The sequence below is a fragment of the Felis catus genome, chromosome D1, assembly GCF_018350175.1.
Source record: "Felis catus isolate Fca126 chromosome D1, F.catus_Fca126_mat1.0, whole genome shotgun sequence".
Classification (NCBI taxonomy): domain Eukaryota; kingdom Metazoa; phylum Chordata; class Mammalia; order Carnivora; family Felidae; genus Felis; species Felis catus.
This window is the reverse complement of record NC_058377.1, coordinates 23,840,995-23,859,712: the sequence shown is the minus strand read 5'-3', so window position 1 is coordinate 23,859,712 and position 18,718 is coordinate 23,840,995. Positions and strand designations below refer to the sequence as shown.

General features: G+C 45.6%; 1 protein-coding gene and 1 long non-coding RNA gene across 6 annotated transcripts in view; one reads left to right on the top strand and one right to left on the bottom strand.

The window, feature by feature from the left end:
* KIRREL3 (kirre like nephrin family adhesion molecule 3) overlaps positions 1-18,718 on the top strand; it is a 553,211-nt gene that overhangs the window by 24,381 nt on the left and 510,112 nt on the right. The gene's annotated exons all lie outside the window — the stretch shown is intronic.
* LOC123380400 lies at positions 7,394-11,276 on the bottom strand. Its single transcript, XR_006586107.1, has 2 exons — positions 10,169-11,276; positions 7,394-10,061 (listed from the first exon to the last, which is right to left on the bottom strand). It is a non-coding gene; the product is annotated as an uncharacterized LOC123380400 (long non-coding RNA).

Genomic DNA, 18,718 nt, shown 5'->3' with positions numbered 1-18,718 from the left:
AGCAGCCAGACTCTCCGCTTTCCCCAGACTCTGTGTCAGGCTTCAGTGCTCTGGGAGAATGAGTTTCCCTCAAATCAATCCTGGATGCAGTTATTATTTTTATAGGGATGTTGTAAGTTGATAAGGTAGCTGTTACATGTTAATAGCTATTGTAATGTTGTCCTTAAGGCCTATTACTTGTGCTAGTTTGTATTTTAATGTGTGCAAAGGTGATTACAACTTTAATATGAATGTTAAACAGATTAGCTGATTTATATGTAAAATAAATAAATAAAGGAAACTCATACTCTCATCGCTATTCATTTCTCTGTCCTTCTCTTCCCGCTCTGTCCAAGAGCAGATGTGGTCTGTGGAGCATTGACAATGGAACAAAAAGGGAGTGTTTTCTGGATGATAAATAATGGTTATAGATGGGTCTTTTGTTCCAGGTGAATTTGGACTCTATGTCCTTAATCGGCGCTTGTCTCAGACGGTGTGCTTTTGACAGTGTTGGGGAGTGCAGTTTTGTTTGAGAGTTGTGCATTTGCCATTCTCTCCCTTAAGTCCTATCTCCCACCTCTTGCTAAGGTCCCTGTTGTTTTCTCATGCCCACTGGAAAGTGTGCCAAACTTCCAGAAAGGCAAGTGCATCCCAATGTATCCAGGAGTGCAGGGCACAGAAGGGAAGACAGATAAGAACACAAACAATTAGAGTACAGAAAGAAGGGGACTGAGGGTGGGGGGAGGTCTGTGCACAGTTATTTCTGCGGGAGCAGACAGGAGGGGTGCTAACCCGCCTGGTGGGGAGGAAATATCTTTTGTGAAGCAAAAGTTCCAAAGATGAGTTGAAGGTAGCTGAGAAAATGGACAGAAGGAAGGGGGGCGGTGGGGGAGAGGGAGAGAGCTTAGGGGAAAGAAAGGGCATTCCAGGCAGAGGAAATGCCATGTGCTAAATCCTGGAAGTGTGAGAATGCATCCCCCCATTCAAGGAGTTGCAAGGATCTCAGTGTGGCCCCAACCAGGGGCATTGAGGCCATTGGTAGCACCAGTGACTTAATGCACTGTGCACAGAACCAGAAGTCAAGAAGCTTCCCAGCCAAGGAAACGTGAAGGAAAATGAATACTAACGTTAAGAATTATGATAAAAACAGGACACTGAGCATGGTCAGATACCTATCCTAGGCTGTAGATCTATCACGGAAATCCGTAGAAAAGGAAGTTATAAAAAGATGCATGATCAAAAAAGGTGGCCCCAGAAAGATGGGAACTTCAAAAAACAAAAGTTACTTTGATAGTACCGTGCAAATTATCCTGATGAAGGGACGGGGGCAGCATCTAAAGAAACCAACATAGCCTCACACACAACTGTCAAAGGAGCTCAGGTTGTAAATAGACATGTGCAAAGGATGGAAGGTGGGGCGTAGAGCACGCAGTGGGGACAGAAGAGGAGGAGGGCTCTGTAACCAAGTTAGCAGGTGACCTGAAGACACAGAATGAGCCAAGCTTACAAAAAAAGTGAAAGATGACCGTGAGAAACAACAAAATGGAGATCGTCAGGCTCTACGAGAAGGAATGAAAAGGGCGGCTCGTCTTGAGAAATAAGCATAATACTAATCAGTTGCAGAGAACTTCTCAACTTCTCTCTTGGTATTACTTACTCTTCTGGAATGCTTTCCACATCTGAGGGAGAACAAACTTGGCTGAGAAAGGACTGAAACCTGGGATGGGTGTGGGATGGTAAGAGACTATGGCAGGTTACAGTGGAGGGTCACCTGGATCAAGGGCTGGGTGTCAGCTCCACCATGTAATAAATCTGTGCCAGTGGGAACCTCTCCTGGCTCAGTTTCCCCTTCTGTAAAAGAGAAACAAGTATATGTAAGTCAAATGTTTGTTGGGTAGGTTAAGAGGTATGATGCAAATAAGGCACTCGGTGTCTGATACGTTAAAAAATTGATTGAATGCTATCTATCATGATGATGATGATGGTGGTGATGATGCTTAAAACAAATCTGATTACCAGGCCCAATATAATTAACCTCCCAGGATATTGAAACAATTTGAAGGTATGATCCAGGAATCATTCTGAGTGAGCAGTAGTCAGGAAATATTGGGAAATAGGAGAGTCCAGAAAAATACCATGATTTTCTTTAAAGTGAGGGTAAGATGGCAGTAGATTCTAGAACAGTGGACAGGTGGACTTCATATAGACCTCCAGGAAAAAAGATCTGCCAAGAGATTAATTTCATGGTTCATAAACACCTTGAAAGTCACCGATGGTCACTTGAAACCTCCTTGGGCTTGCTGAGAGCAAATCGTGCTAACATCTCATTTAAGAAAGAAGACTAGGCATTTCGTGATAATTTCGTAATCTGCCTCTCCTTTGTATGTTGTATTATTCGCCAATTTGATAAACAAATCTTTCTGTGTCAGGTGTACCATAGAGTCTTAATTAAAGGAGGTTTATTTATTGAAATCACAATATGAGCCAGTAGCATGACATGGTTACAAATAATAGATGCTTTGGCTTTGTCAGTAGACAGAGCTGTGTTCATACTGGGGACGCAAGCAATCCCATGGTACTGTCTGCTGATGTAACCACATCTGGAATACGAAGAAGGCTTGGAGAGCCAGGACGGTGAAAAGTCTGGGAGTTATGTAATCTGAGGGAGGGTAGAAGAAGTCAGCATTATTTAGGCAGAAAAGGCAAGACTTGGGGGTTCTCCAGCTTTATTGTGCATGAGAATCACCTGGGGTGTTTGTTTAAATTGCAGATTCCAGTGATTCCGGTCCCTAGATTTGTAGAGATTCCGATTCATTAATCCCAGGAGGAGCCCAGGAAATTACAATCAAACAAACATTCCAGGTGATTCTCATTCCAGTGGTCTAAGGACCATCTTTTAAGAAACATGACTTAGAAGGAACAAAATAACCATTTTCAGATATAAAAGTTAGAGTTTCCCATGTGGTCTAGAGGACAGAACCCTAACTAACAAGTCCTCAACTCTACCGTCAGCCATTGGAGGGTGGGAAGCCTGGCGTGCTCATATCTGTATCTCTGGTTCCCAGTATGGTGTCAGGCACACAGTAGGTGGTCAGCAAATACTTGTCAATGAAGTTACAAGAAGGTCAGAGAAAGAAGCTTGCGAGAATGAAAGCTTATTGAAAATGAAGCAGGTGGCCTTGTTAGGCAGCCAGCCTGCCATCAACAACCATCTTTATGGGGAGCCTGGATAATAACGGGCCAGAGATAGCATAAAGGAGATTGCTGTATTGGAGGAGGGATTCACAAAGGTGACCGCCAGCACTTTCCACGTTCTTAAAACTCAGTTGAAGAAATAAAACGTATTGGAACAACCCTCTGATGGCAGTACAGAAATAATGGAGTCAGGTATAGATAAGAAAGGAAGCATGGTGACAAGCACTATAGAAGAGTGAGAAGCAAACATTTGAAATATGAAAAGATGATACAATCTGAAGAACTGAACATAAAGCACTGAATGTTTCAGTTGTGGATATGGCACCTGCAGTGTTTTGCATGGTACATAACTTCATTGAACCCCAAGCATTCACTGAGCACCTATTACACACAGATAGGAAGCAGAGTGGATTGGTCTCTGCTCTCCAGGACCTCACAGGGTAACTGAAGAGATCATGAGCTCTAGTTTTGCTCCCAGGATCACAGAACACGAACCTAACTCCTCTAGTCGGGAAAGAAAATGTGAGCACCACAAGGGAAGATCATTGTCTGTCCTGTAAACAGCTGGATCTTCAACACTGAGAATGGCCCTGGCACATCGAGGGCATCGATAAGTATTTGTTGAATGAATCAATGAACCAGCGAATGAATCGATGAGTGAATGACACTAGCTTTTAATAAATCCCACCTTGTCAGACAGCGTATTGTATACTTTGTGTATATTATTGCTCTTAAGTCTCCCAAACTCTGTAGAAAGTACTATTGTTTTACAGGTGTCAGAATGGAAGCACTGTTGAGTTACACGCCCAAGGTCATAAAGCTTATGAATGACAGCTGAGGTTCCTGAACTTGAGCTGTCTAACCTCCTAAACTTGGGCGAGGTTCCTGAACTTGAGCGATTCCTCAAGCGATAACCTCCTAAACTTGGGCGATTCTTCCACACCATCCTAGTCTAGACAGCTCCATTCTGGACAAGAGAATTGAGACTCAGAGAGGTGAAATGACTTCCTCAGGGTCGTCCAGATAGTTTGTACTAGAACTGGGTCTGAACCAAAGCCCTGAAGACTGGTTTCAGTAGCGGCCGGAGCTCTCCACACGGCAGCAGCCGACCCTGCTCTACCCACTGCCTTGTTTCCACTGACCCTGACAGACCCTCGCCTTTCACACAGCTCTCTCTTTCAAACTGATTGGAGGCTATCTCAGCATTGGTTGGGTCAGTTTGAACTTGGGAAGGCGGGGGGCTACTAATCATAGTGATACAGAATTTCTAGGAAGACGCCCCCACCCTAAAAATGAGCAGATTTTTATGCAAAGGGACATTCAGGCTGTGATTAACATGCTTCTGCAGATTGGCCTCAGGACTCAATTTCTGCGCCTTTTTCTTGAAACTTGGGAGCTGACCGTGGAATAAGTTGTATGCTGGAGTACCCGGGTGGCTCAGTTAGTTAAGGGAGGGACTTTGGCTTAGCATGATCACACGGTTTGTGGGTTCAAGCCCCACGTCGGGCTCTGTGCTGACAGCTCAGCGCCTGGAGCCTGTCTCGGATTCTGTGTCTCCCTTTCTCTCTGCCCTACCCTGCTCGTGTTCTCTCTCTCTCTCTCTCTCTCTCAAAAATAAATTAAAAAGAAAAACATGAAAAAAAATTTTTAAAAAATGTTGCATGCTAGATTGTTCTCCAGTCGCTGTGGGTTCAGCTCTGCCCTTACTTATATAAATGTATTTCCCATTGACTTTGGCCAGTGCCCCGCTTGAGTGGAAGGGAGGGCAGATTTCAGGCTATCAACTCAATCAGAGTAGCATATTGTTCCTTCTTTGTCACTTTTTATGTAGATGATGGGGGGGGATGAAGAAAGGCTTCCCCCCTCCCCCCCCCCACTGCTCTGCAGTGGTTTTCAGCCAGCTGTAGCATAACATTTTTTCAACTTAAGAAAAGAAGACTGTGTAGTCAGAGAAGAGAAGCTGTGTGTGTTGTGTAGTGTGTGCCTGTGTGCGTACACGCATGGGTGTGTGCGCACTGCATCCGTCAGGGGCTTTAGTGACGTGGCTGACCCTGCCTGGGTCTCGCCACAGCTGCCAGTGCTGCTGGGAGGGATTCTCTGTTTGACCCTTTCTTAGCATCACTAATGGTCCAGGGAGACTGAGTCTGGGAAGTGGGTCAGATTAGCAGCGACTAGGTCCTGGGTCTGCGCTCCAGTTGTAAGGGAGGACGAGAAAATCAGGATCTGGAATTTTGCAACTTCTACCTGGAGCCGGATGGAGCCTGTGTTTCCCACCAAGACTCATCAAATGATGAATTTCCCCCCAGTCTAAGGAAGAGCAGCCATCAAGAATGATACCCACCACAAGCACACCTGATGGGGCTTTTACTCTTAGCCTCGGGGGGAAACACAGTGTGGGAAGGAATATGTTTGCACAGTCCTCTCTGCCTGGCTTTTTCTGCCCAATCAACCAGGTCTAGGAAATGCATACGAATTAATTATACCCTCTGACATTTTTCACCGGAGAAGAAGATGAGGTGTTACACACTCTAGCTCATCTGGAGTTCTGAACTTTCCAAACAAAAGAGACCAGATTAGCTTCTGTCACTTCCATGCGGTGGGTTTGTAATCATAAATTGGAGGAGAGGCTGTATACATCCTCTACCATGAGTCTGTCTATCCTAGACTGATTGAATTTTCATACGTAGCTCTTACCCATTGAGTTCCCTTTCTGGCCATCCTGTCTACCTAAGGTACTGGGCCCAAGTCACCCAGAACAGACATATCTGGGTATCATTAGAGCTTTTTAACATAAATCACACGCCCTCCCTGCCTTTTACCCACAAGCCTTACAGGATGGACTGTAGGAAAGATGCAGAGGGAGTCTCTCCGTGCCCTTTGCTAATTTGGGTTCGAGATGTTAATTTATTGATGAGTGCCTTCCTTTAGAACACCTCCGATGGAGTTCGAAGCAGAGACCCAGGATGATATTTTTTCACTTCCATGGTTCCTCTGAGAGCTTTTACTATAGTAACTCCCCCTCAGAGGATTGCTGAGCTGAGGTAACGTGATCCTATTTTTCTGGGTGCAAAAAAGAAAGATTCTCAGTGATACGCCAAAGGTCAGATGACGGTATGGGAAGACGGCACCCAGCGCAGAGAAAAAGCCTGTCCAGCCCCCCGGGGGCTTCTGATGCTCATTTTCACATCCAGCTGTTATCTCTTGAGAGTTTCCAAGCAATTTGTAATGATTACAATCTTTTAGATAAAGATCATTATTCTCGAGGTGTAGCTGGGAAAAGTGGGACGCCGAATGGTTTACTTCTGCAACCCCTTTCATTCAAGAATCAGGAACATACCTTGATGCTTTTCACTAATGGTTTAACCTCGCCGAACGGTGTACTCTTCGTGATGTTTATTCAGTTTTGTTTCTGGGATTTATGTCACCAGAAATAGAGGTTATACATTCAGCTCATAAATAGTCAAATACCACGTAAATAAGAATCTGCTTCTTAGAGGGAGATGACAATGAAGAGATACAAAGGGAGGCAAAAGCTGTTGTGTTTGGGGATAAACCATAAATTAAAGAAAAATTGAAATGCAGTATCTGTTTAATATTTCAAATCCTAAAACTGCCTGAGCCTTTCACAACCACTGTAAGTGAGGGGGGTCAGGGAAACTGGAGGCCTAAGTAGAGGCCACAGCAGCACCACGGGGTCTGTCTGGCCTTCTGTTCCCGTGTAGACACGTACTAGAAACTCATCAGATTCTAACACACAAGCACTTCTACAGCTCCTTAGATATCACTTATTTGGAATTCAGCAAACATTGTTTTCAGTGAAGCAGCATTCGAAATTAAACCGGATTCCTTAGCCAGTCCACAGAATTTTATCTAACCAGGAGTGTGGTTGAAAGGCTGTATGCTTGTCATTTCAGATAAAATAGGGGGGATGCCTGGGTGGCTCGGTCAGTTAAGCGTCCGACTCTTGATTTCGGCTCAGGTCACGATCTCATGGTTCAGGAGTTCGAGCCCCATGAAGGGCTCTGCCCTGACAGCGTGGAGCCTGCTTGGGATTCTCTGTCTCCCCCTCTTTCTGCCCTCCCCCCTCAAAAATAAACTAAACCCTTAAAAAATAAAAAAAAAACCTAAATAAATTAATTAAATAGAAAAATCTCCTGTCACATCATCAGTAAACTCATTAGCAGTTGAATAATTGAATAAACAAAGATAAACTCCAAAGTCGTGTGTAATTTGCCCTTTAATAAGAATCAGGTTTTGTTAGGTGACAATATATTGGTGCGATACATACATGACTTTTGTGGACCCTCTGAGAGGTTGACTGGGCACACTGTTAATGGTTTTAGATACTGGTTTCTTTCTGTCTAATTTTGCCCCAAATCTGTGGTGTTGTGTTTAATTGATAGAGCCCTATCACTTAGCCTCATATTTATCTATCTGTAATAATTAGAATGCTGTTTAGTAGAAAGAATGTGGGAGAACAGAAGAAAGGAGAAGGCAGAATCAAAAGGCGAGAAGTTCCCAGGGAATTAAATTTTAAAAAGCAAAAAGGGAGCTAAAGAGAAATGTGTGTAAATACAGAAAACACAGTGACCGAAGTGGAATTCATTGAAATGCAACGAGTGAAAATCCGGGAAGAAGAGAGGACTTTTCAAATGTACGGTATCCCTGAGGGCAGGAGGATGACGGCAGAGAAGGGGTTTCCGTGTCAAATCCGCAGGGGGCAGTGTCCATCTGGGGCACCTTGGCCGTCTGCGGTTTGGGTAAAAGGAGGCTCATTTCAGCCCGCTTTTCTTTTGTATCGTGTTGCCTTAACTCAGGTAGAGTCTTCCGTTAATCTCATTGACACAAAGCTCTCTCTGTTTCCCCTCATTGGCTTTGCTGGCATTAAAGGGCAACCCTCCAGAATTATTTTGTGTATGTGTTTGGACGCCAGCACTTTGCAGTTCCCGGGCAGTCTATAGGAGGGAGAAGGTAGAGGAGGAGAAAATTCAGGAAGGCTCTCTCTGTTGCCTCTTCCCTCTGTCCAACACGAGAATCCCGGAAGGAGCTCCTGTCCAACTTTGAGTAGACCCACCAAAATGAGCCATATTCAAGGATGTCCTCTCTCTTCCTCAGTTAACTCAGATTAGCCTTGTACCATCAATGGTGTGAGAGAACATCAGAGCCACCCACCGTCACACTTCACTGGAGGCTCTTTCTCTACTGAAAGATCATTCTTCTCTTTATTCCCTCAGGTGGGATTTGCCTACGTGGACATTTCTGTGTTCTACTGGGGGATGGCTTGCGGTGCCCCGAACACCCTGTTGCATCGCCCCCCTACCCACAGCCCCATAATCCTGACAGGGTGTTCTTACTCCTTCTGCCCTGATTCCAGAACACCTAACCCTAAACCCAGAATCCTGGAATTCTTGAGCTGGAAGGGCCCTCCAAGAGGCCACTTGGACAGAAGTGTTCATTCTCCCAGACTCTGCGTGGGGGTCACCTCCTCAGCAGATTTCTTTTCCTCTTTCTGTGAGTCCCCAGAGGAACCATCCTTCTCTCCGTCCTAGTACTCACGCCGCCGCACTGAACTGCCAGTACGCTTGCCCCGGTGGACAGCCCCCCTCTCCCTGGAAGACTAGCGTTTATAAAGATGGAAATCTGTCTGCTCTCGCCATTCCCAGTGCCCGTGGGAGGCGTTGAGCAAGTGTTGACTGAATAAGTGAATGCAGTGCGTCTCCCTTGACCACACTGAGGTCTCCTGACCCTTTTGCCGCCAACCTGTTTTCCACCATTTCGAAGGGGCCTACTTGGCCCCTGCGTGCCCTCTTCTGTCCAAGCAGAAGTTTGCCTGGTTCTCTGACACCTGGGTCACAGAGCGCTGGTTCTCAGATGCAGCCTGAAGATGTTTCCCCCTTTCAGAAATCTATTCAAGGGGCACCCGGGGGGTCCGTTGGTTAAGTGTCAGACTTTGGCTCAGGTCCTGATCTCCCGGTTTGTGACTTCGAGCCCTACGTCAGGCTCTCCGCTGTCAGCGTGGAGCCTGCTTTGGATCCTCTGCCTCCCTCTCTCTCTGCCCCTCCCCTCCTCAAAAGTAAACATTAAAAAAAAAAAAGAAATCTGTTCAAGGATGAGGCAGTTTTTCTGTATCTGATAAGACTGCCAAGAACACAACTAATTGCCGCCTTTTAGAGCTGAAGGGATCTCAGAGATCATCCAGTCACACCCCTCTTTTTACAGAATGAGGAACCGAGTCCCAGAGAAGTGCATCTCCTTTCCTGGAGTCACACAGCAAGCTTGCTGGCAGGCCTGTGGCCGGCAGTTTCATTTTCCACCCCGCCCCATTTCTATCGCAAAGTCCTAGTGTGCCGAATTCCTGATTGGTGGGCTCCCGAGAGCCTTCTCCTAGGATAAAGTAAGCAAAAGGGTGCCGTTTTATAAATGGGCTGAGTAAATAAATACGGCAGCTCACCACCTTCGAGCAGCTTTCTTCGGGAGAAGCTTAGCGCGTTTAATAGGGTGCTTGGAAACAGGAGCGATTTGAATACTTTCTCCGGCACACTGTTAACATTTATACGTGCCCCATTTCATCTGTAATCTGCTCTTACAAGGCACTGGTGAGCCTTTGATGGCAGCAATGAATGACCCAGACGGCTTCTTCCCAAATGTTCACACCGAGCTGAAAATTTGGGAGAATCGAAGGTATTCATCTCCCTAAAAAAATCCAGACACATCCACTGAAATCGCTCTCCTCCATCCAGATACATTAACTTCTTCTTCTTGTTTCCTTTCTTCCTTTTGCATTTGGCCATTACCATGTTCTGGTTATTGCCCACATCTGGAGCACGGCAGCTGTCCTGTAATGTGCAAGCTGCGGTATGCAATTTGGAGAACTTGAATACAAATATCTGTTAATTAAAAAAAAATACAGAACCATGTTTGTCAGCTTGTAATTATGGAAAGAAGAACACCAACTCCCAAACTAATTTAAAAAGCAAAATGAAAATAACTTTACCAGCGGCTTTATAAAACCCAGCAACTCTGCATTTAGCTATTAACTTTCTTCCGAGTATCCCAAAGTCCTTTGCAAACGTCTGCAAAGTTTCTCTGGGGAAAGCAGGTGGGCCCGACAGGGCAGGCAGGAGAGCAGGGCTGGGCCGAAGGTTGGGTCTCTGGATTCTGCCATTTGCCTCCTTATGGTAAGTCTAGGGTGGGGCTTCTCACCCCCGGCACGGTTGACATGGAGGCTGGGTGATTTTTGGTTGTGACGGACTGTCTTGTGCGTTGGGAAATGCTTAGCGACACCTTTGGCCTCTACTCACATGACAGCGGCCAGTGGATGCCCTCCTCCCCACTTGTGACAAACAAAAATGTCTCCAGGCTTTAACAGGTCCCTGGGGAAGGAGGGGGTATCACCCCCAGTTGAGAACCACTGCCAGTTCCATTTGCTATAGAATGAAGGAAGGATCCCAGGCCTCGGCCCTGGAAGACCTGGGTTTAAGTGGCCGCTTCCTCGTTCTAATGACATGACCCTGACCGACCGAATCCCCTGGCTTTTCTGTCCACCTGCTTCCTCATCTCCGAGGCAGGCGGTGGCGAAGATCGAGTGAGATGTGGAAGATGTTCAAATGTAAAAAACGTCGTCACGAAGGTTAAGTTTTGTCATCACTATCATTGCAGGGTGGCTCCTGACGTGAAAGTTTGGAGGGATTGGCCCCGAGGGAAGCCACATCCTGTTAGGACACAGACGTCGTTAGTACAGAGCCCTCCGCACTCAGGGCTTGAGGGGCAGGTAGAACTTTCCATGTTCTTTGCAGACCTCTGTGGGCATGGCGAAGGAGCCCTGAGGGAAATAAAATTGCCGAGGAACAGCTCATACCAATGGACTCATTTTACGTACACAGGAGGGGGTGCTGAATGAGGGGCCCGACTCTCCTTCCTATACCGACTCTTCTCCCCAGAACAGGTCAAGAGGTGTTTGAGTTATTCAGGCCGCTCTGGGCTTGTGTAAACACTAGGTTTCGGGTCGGAGAGAGCTTCAGAATCTTTTCGAATGGTCTTTTAAAAGTAAATTGTCCGCTGTCTGGGCTGATGGAGGGCAGGTGGATCGGTGAAATGGCCTCTCGGTGGGCCCTTCCAGCTCAAGAATTCCAGGATTCTGGGTTTAGGGTCAGGTGTTCTGGAATCTGGACACTCCCTTATTTCATCGGCAGATTCTTGTGAAAGCAGTAATAACAGCAGCTGCCACTCACTGAGGATTGCTCTATGCCAGGAAGCGTGCCAAGTGTTTCTGGCTTATTTTTAAGTTTATTTGTCTATCTATCTATCTATCTAGAGACAGCATGAGCGGAGGAGGGGCAGAGAGAGAGAGAGAGGGAGAGAATCCCAAGCAGGCTCCACGCCATCAGCACAGAGCCCGATGCAGGGCTCGACCTCACAAACCGTGAGATCATGACGCGAGTAGAAATCAAGACTGAGCCACCAGGGTGCCTCGCGTTTTCGGTTTATTGTCTTATTTAATCTTCCAGACAATTCTGTAGAGGAGGTATTATTCCCATTTCACAAATGGGAAAGCTAAGCTGTTTACACGGGAGGTCCCCGGTCTCAGGGGGGTTAAGTGCTGTTTGCCAGAGCAAGTTTGTGAGTATCTCGTCGGAGCTCATGGCGAGAAGGGCCTGTGGCGTAACTCTGGACCCCACGCCCACGAGCACCAGGGGAAGGAGCCCGGTAGCGTGCCCCAGAGGAGGCTCACTGAGCTGCCACTTGCGGACGGAACCAGCATTCCCCGGGGGGCCCCTGGGTCTCCTCTGCTCAACGCTCCCCAGCCCCTCGGCCTCAAGTTTGAAGGCCAGGCGGTATGTGTGAGTTTAGCAGGATGCTGTGATGTTAAAAATAAAAAATAAAATAAAGACAGGAGGGAGAAGCTGACAGCTTGACTGGAGCACACACAATCAATACACCCAAGATAACAATTTCTGCAGAACGGTGCCTTGCTTATCCAGACCCCCAGGAGACGCATGCTTCTCTGACAATCGGCAGAAATTCTGACTGGCTGCAGATCTTTTCATCTCCTGCCTGCTCTTGCCGGCTTTTTCATTTTTACATTATTAAATATTAAACCCTGTAAACAGTTTCGTTTGCCTGCACTATACTGTCAGTCAAATTACCCTTTTGTAACAGTATCAAATCATATTGGTATCACTTACTTCCCCGAGTAATTCCCAAATCCTGTCGCAGGATAAAACAATGATGTGCCTTAACTGCTGCGGGTCAGGACTCCTAAATTCTTTTTGTTTTTTTTCAGACCCTGGCATCAGCTAACCATTTATACCTCTTCAAGGCAAATCGGTTCCTTTCCAAGTGAGTGGAAGGGGCATGCTATTCAGACCCCACTCTTTCCCTCCAACAGATTTAAAGATGATTGAAATAACTTTGAAAATTCAACATTCTGGAAGTTGAGCCCCATCAACTCAAGTAGCTGTCTGTGGATTACACAGAGCACCTCATCAAGGCTGCCGTCTTGATACCCAGAGCATGTCACATGCTGTCACTTCTCTGTCACTTCATTTCATTTCATTTCCCTTCCTTGGCTCTGGAATTACTCATTATTTCCCCGTGTTAAATATCCAGAGAAAAACATAATGAGGCCGACGTGATGCATGGGGAAATACTACATTCCAGAGTCAAAAGGAAAGAAGATTGTTGGGTTGGCTTATGTTTTGGATTATCCAAGTCTCTGCCCTCGCCAAAGGTAATCAAAACTTCGTAATATTTAAAATTCCATTTTGAGGGGCGCCTGGGTGGAGCAGTCGGTTAAGCGTCCGACTTCAGCCAGGTCACGATCTCGCGGTCCATGAGTTCGAGCCCCGCGTCAGGCTCTGGGCTGATGGCTCGGAGCCTGGAGCCTGTTTCCGATTCTGTGTCTCCCTCTCTCTCTGCCCCTCCCCCGTTCATGCTCTGTCTCTCTCTGTCCCAAAAATAAATAAAAAACGTTGAAAAAAAAATTTAAAAAAAAATTCCATTTTGAGGCAATACAAAAGAAAAGATAATTGGATCCATGTGTTCAAATGTCAGTTACTTACATGTAAGTGTTTCTCAGTACCAGCATCCTAGGACTCTACTGTGAAAGTCAAGAAAGTCCTGAGAATTGGAATCGGATGATAACTATTGCACAAACAGAAGAAGAGTAGTCCATGAATCTGTTCCCTCCCAGTGACCACCAGTGTGGTCAACTCTTCTTCAGAGTTGAGTACCCGTGTTCAAAGGATAGAGCTTATGATTTTAGAGCCTAAAATCATCCCTGTAAATAAGCAGCACAGTAGATTTTAGCAAGATTTTACGTAGAGTTTTACCAGGAATTTTAATGAAGGCAGTATCTTATAGACCTTTGCTAACCACCCCCCCCCAATAACTCCCAACCCACCCTTATCCCCAGTGTTCCCATTCTTGTGCTGTTTTTTTTTTTTTTTCCTGTAGCCTGGGTGAAATTTTTTAACCTTTTCTTGGCTTCAATGATCCATCTGTTGAGTTGGGAGAACAAGGTTCTCTTGCATCTGGCAGAGGATGGTGCACTGTAATGAATGTTTGGAAAGTTCTTTGAACACGAGTGCTTAGTATTAATATTGCTTTCCAGTGCCCTAGACAGTCTGATGAAATGGTGTCTTAATCTGTGTCACAGCTAATTCATTTTGGAACTGAATCTGCTGAATGCAGATTTCAGTTTGGGGGTCACTGGGAAGATTTATCTTTCCTTGGGGCAAATATTGACCTCCTGAGCCTCCATTAATATTTACCTCTTGGGTCAATAAATCTCAGTGTTGACCTTGATAAAAGTCAACATTTCTGCAGAACCTCGGGGTCTTCTTCGTCTATGATGCCTTAGTTCCAAGTCTGTCGCTTGATTCTATTCCAATAAATCCTTATTTACAGGAGTTTATAGGACCAGCTGTTGGCGTGCCCTCAGGGGTAAAGCTGTTGGGTGTATACCTGGGCACTTGTGTAGAAATGCTGAGGTGAACTTGTCAGAGTGCCTTCTAAGAGAATTCCTGATCTTGAGCTCACATTCTTCTTCTTGCAGGGAGGGATGTCCTAGGAGGGCCTACTGACATGCGATAGGTGCAGGCCGTGTCATTCAGTAGTTGAATTCGTTGACTCTTTTTGCCAGACCCTTTGCACAGAGAAAGTGCTGGCTCCCTCTCAGTTTCCACCCTCACCCACCATCTACTGGGGGCTGAGAATACAAAACTGCGTGAGACCAGGCACTGGCACTGAGGGAACTTTCTCCATGATGTGGATGGGGTCAGTTGAATGGCTTCTTCATTTTTCCTACAGCTCACCTCATGCAAACACTCATACCCACACCCCTCCCACTGTGAACAAGTGTAGACGGGAGAGATGGTGCATGTGTAAATCTTTAGCTTTGGAGTCATGTGCTGACAGGACCGAGGAAGGCCATGCACTCCAGGGGCAGCCCTTCTAACCACCTTCAGACATTTTGCCAGCATCACATCTTCAGGGAATAATCAGGGAATTGGCCATGACAGAAGCGTGAGGAACACGATTTCAAAGAGGAGGGGGCATCTGTCTGCCTTGTAGGGCCTGTGGAGGGGGCGATGTACAAGAGGGAGAAGGGTAGTCGTGAAATGCCAAATCAATAGTGCGGCTGCTACGTTCATCAAGTTTTGTCTTTGGGGTTTGAATTTAATTGCTTTCCGTATAGATTCAAGTAGAGAGAATGGTTCATCACAAAGTATTTTGTTCAGAAATGTTGCACAGATAAACAGATTTCTAAAATAAATGTATGTAAAACTGAAAACTCTGTCCAACATGTCCTATGATGAATGAGACTTTTTTATGCACTTCCCATTGATTTATCTGCTTTTAATGGGCCCATTGGAAAGCAGGAGTGCTTCCAAACTTTCAAGGATTGGACGTGTGTGTGTGTGTGTGCGTGTGTGTTTCTGTGTGGCAATGGATGGTAAGGGAGACGCCTAGCGGATCATTCCTATCAAAAAGGTGAACGTTGGAAGGCTAGGTCCCTTCCAGACCTGTTCTTTCTTCTCCATGATTTTGCTGGTGCTGTCAGTAACTCAAGCTATAAAAGCCAATTTTTCATTTCCCTAGACATTTCCAAATAGTTGAGGAAAATAGATTAAAAGGAAAGGGAACTCTGGAGTTGTTCATAAGTAGCCTCTAGTCTGGATTTTTTCCCCCCCTTAATTTGCAGCTTTCCATCCTGCACTTTGCTGGGTCCTGGGTGCACTGTCTCCATCCAGGAGCCAGCTCAGCAGTCTGGTTTCTGGACTGTTAGCAGCTGCCTGGAACCACAATTCAAATCAAATTCATCTTGATGAGTTTGATTAATTGAGCTTCAGGAGTTTTGCTCTGGGCTATTTCTTTGAATCGAAGTCTTAAGATCCCAGGCAGTGTCTGTTGGGAGAACTTTAAATATACCCTAGGGTCTCTTTAGAAAGATTGGATTTTGTCCTAGACTCCATTTCGGAAAATGGCAAAACAAAAACAAACAAACAAACAAACAAACAAACAAACATAACCTCTTATAGCGGAGCTTGTCTTAGCCCACAGGGGATACTTAGGATGTTAGCTACCTTGCTCTTAAGAGAACTGCTTGTTTCTGTTTTCCTCATTTCAGATTTAATCAAGGAGAATTTGCCTTTTATTTATTTCTGAAAGATAAATTAACTTCTTTTTCTGTTTCTTGTTTCCTGGGGTCATGCCAAGGTCTTATCAGATGCTCTGCCTTTCTCCCTACTTCCCATGAACTTCCAAAGGAGGTCATTCATTCATTCATTCAATCATTCATTCAGACAAGAGCCATTTATTAAGTATCTGATATTTGTCAAGCACTTTTCTGGGATTAAAAACATCAATCAGGGGGCGCCTGGGTGGCTCTGTCGGTTAAGCATCCGACTTCAGTTCAGGTCATGATCTCACAGCTTGTGAGTTCGAGCCCTGCGTCGGGCTCCGTGCTGACAGCTCAGAGACTGGAGCCTGCTTCATAGTCTGGGTCTCCCTCTCTCTCTGCCCCTCCCCCGTTCATGCTCTGTCTGTCTCTCTCTCTTTGTCTCTGTCAAAAATAAATAAACATTAAAAAAAAAAAACTTAAAAAAAATCAATCAGGACTCCTGCCCAGAAAGAAGACAGAATCTAGCATAGAAGGACAGGTGTATACAAATATATGTAGTAGACACATAGAAGAGATGATAAACAATGACCTAAGCAGGACTAATGGACACAGAGAGTAGAGTTGAGATATGAGAGGAGTCAAGAGGTTAAGTGTACTGTCCTGAGCATTAGTTGGATTTTGGGAGTGTCAGATGGATGGCCCCAAGGTTGGGTAACAGAGTGGAAGGTGGGACAGTCTCTGAAATGGGGACCAGTGCAGGGAAGGTAGGTTTGTATAGAAAATGCTTCCATCTGTCTTTGGACAGGCTGACTGGGGGGGGTGGGCAAGTAGACATCCAAGGCAAGAGACTAGGTTGACGACTGAATATATGATATTGGAGCTGGAGCTCAGGAAGGATGTGGACCAAAGAGAAAAGTTTGCAATTTTTTAACATATGGGTGGTGGGTGGTTGGAGCCTTGGGAGTGGGTGAGATTATCTAAGTACAGCATGTGGAATAAAGAGAAAAAATGGTAAGACCAAGCCCCAGTAAAAACCAACATCTAGGGGTCTATTAGGGTTCTCCAAATAAACAGAATCGATCGCATTTATATATACATATATATGTGTATATATATATGTATATATATATATATATACACACACACGTATATATATGTATATATGCATACACACATATGTATGTATATACATATGTGTATATATGTATATGTACACATATACGTGTATGCATATATGTGTGTACATATATATATATATGTATATATATATATGTGGAACTAGCTCACTTGATTATGGAGACTGAAAAGGCCAACATTCTGCCATCTCTAAGATGGAGAACCAGAAGAACCAGTTGTATAAATGTCTGTCCAAAAGCTAGCCTGCTTTTGGGTGGGAAGAGCCAATGTTTTGGCTGAAGTCTAAAGGCAGGAGAAAGTTGACATTCTATGCAAACAGTCAAGCAGGAAGAGTTCCCTCTTCCTCTTGGGAGGTTCAGAACTTTTTGTGGTAACCAGGCGTTCAACTGATTGGATAAGGCCCACCAACATTAGGGAGGGCAATTAGTTTTACCCAGTCTACTGATTTAAATATTAATCTCATTCAGCAGTACTCTCACAGACATACCCAGAGAATTGGGTTTGACTAAATACTGGGCACCATGTGAACCAGTGAAATTGACACATAAAATTAACCATCACAAGGGGCATGCAGAGGAGAAGGAAGGGGAAGAGACAGAGAAGGTAAAAGAAATGGAGGAAATGCTCTCTTTTTATGAGTAATCCCACAACCACCTTAATTGCCTTTTTCTAGGGAGGTTTGGGGCTGGCAGGTCTCAGGCTCCTGCAGGTGGGTCCCTCTTCTGCCTCATCACTTGGTGGTGGGGGAGGGGTCCCCTGAACCAGATGGTGGGAGCTGTGCTCACGTGAAGGAGATTCTTACAGACTTTTAACCGGCGTTTAAAGGAGGATATTTCCGTGGAGCAGTCCATGTAAACTTCACTTGGGATCTGGCCACCTCTGAAGACATCCCCGTGTTTTCCACGTTCTGCCTTTGTGCTTGATCACTGGTCGCGATTACACGTTCATACTCACACTCGCAAAAGTCCTTTTATGTTGTTTCTTAAAACTCGAAAACACAACTGGTAGAAACTAGGGTAAGGGAACACTTGTGAAGTACCAGGCACCGTGTCCGACATACATCATCTCCTTCACCTCTTCCAGACATTCTTTGAAATAGTCCCGGGCGCCTGGGTGGCTCAGTTGGTTAAGCATCCGACTCTTGATTTCGGCTCAGGGCGTGATCTCACGGTTCATGACTTCCAGCCCGGCGTTGGGCTCCACGCTGACGGTGTGGAGCCTGCTTGAGATTCTCTCTGTCTCTCTCTCTTTCCCTCCCGTGCATTCTCTCTCTCTCTCTCTCTTTCTCTCTCCCAAATAAACTTTAACAACAAAAAAGGCTACGTTGAAATAGTCCAGCAAACCTAACACTCAGTCCGCTTCAGATCATAAGAAGCCCCAAGGCTTTAGAGACAACAGAGACCTCGCTTCATTGTGCTTTGTAAGCTGCAAAGTAGCACACAGTTGAACCATATCATCACTGAGTGACACAGCAGCCTTTGACACAGAAGGCACCCTGCCCCCTCTTAGAGAAGAGGAAACAAAAGTTCCTTGAGACCGCTTTGCTAGTGAGTGATGAAGCTGCCACCAGATCCAGGTCTGGAGACATCTAGGTCTGTTGACACAGCCTGGCCCTTCAGGTGACCCTGTGGTCCTTCAGATTGCCTACGTAGGAAGAGGCCTACGTAGGAAGCGGCCAGGGCGTGGCCTCGTATCTCTCTTTTCTGCCCAGGCAGAAGTCAGCACTGACTCAGCAGGCAGCCTGAGACTTGCAACAGAGCCAACCTCGCCTCTCGCTTCTTA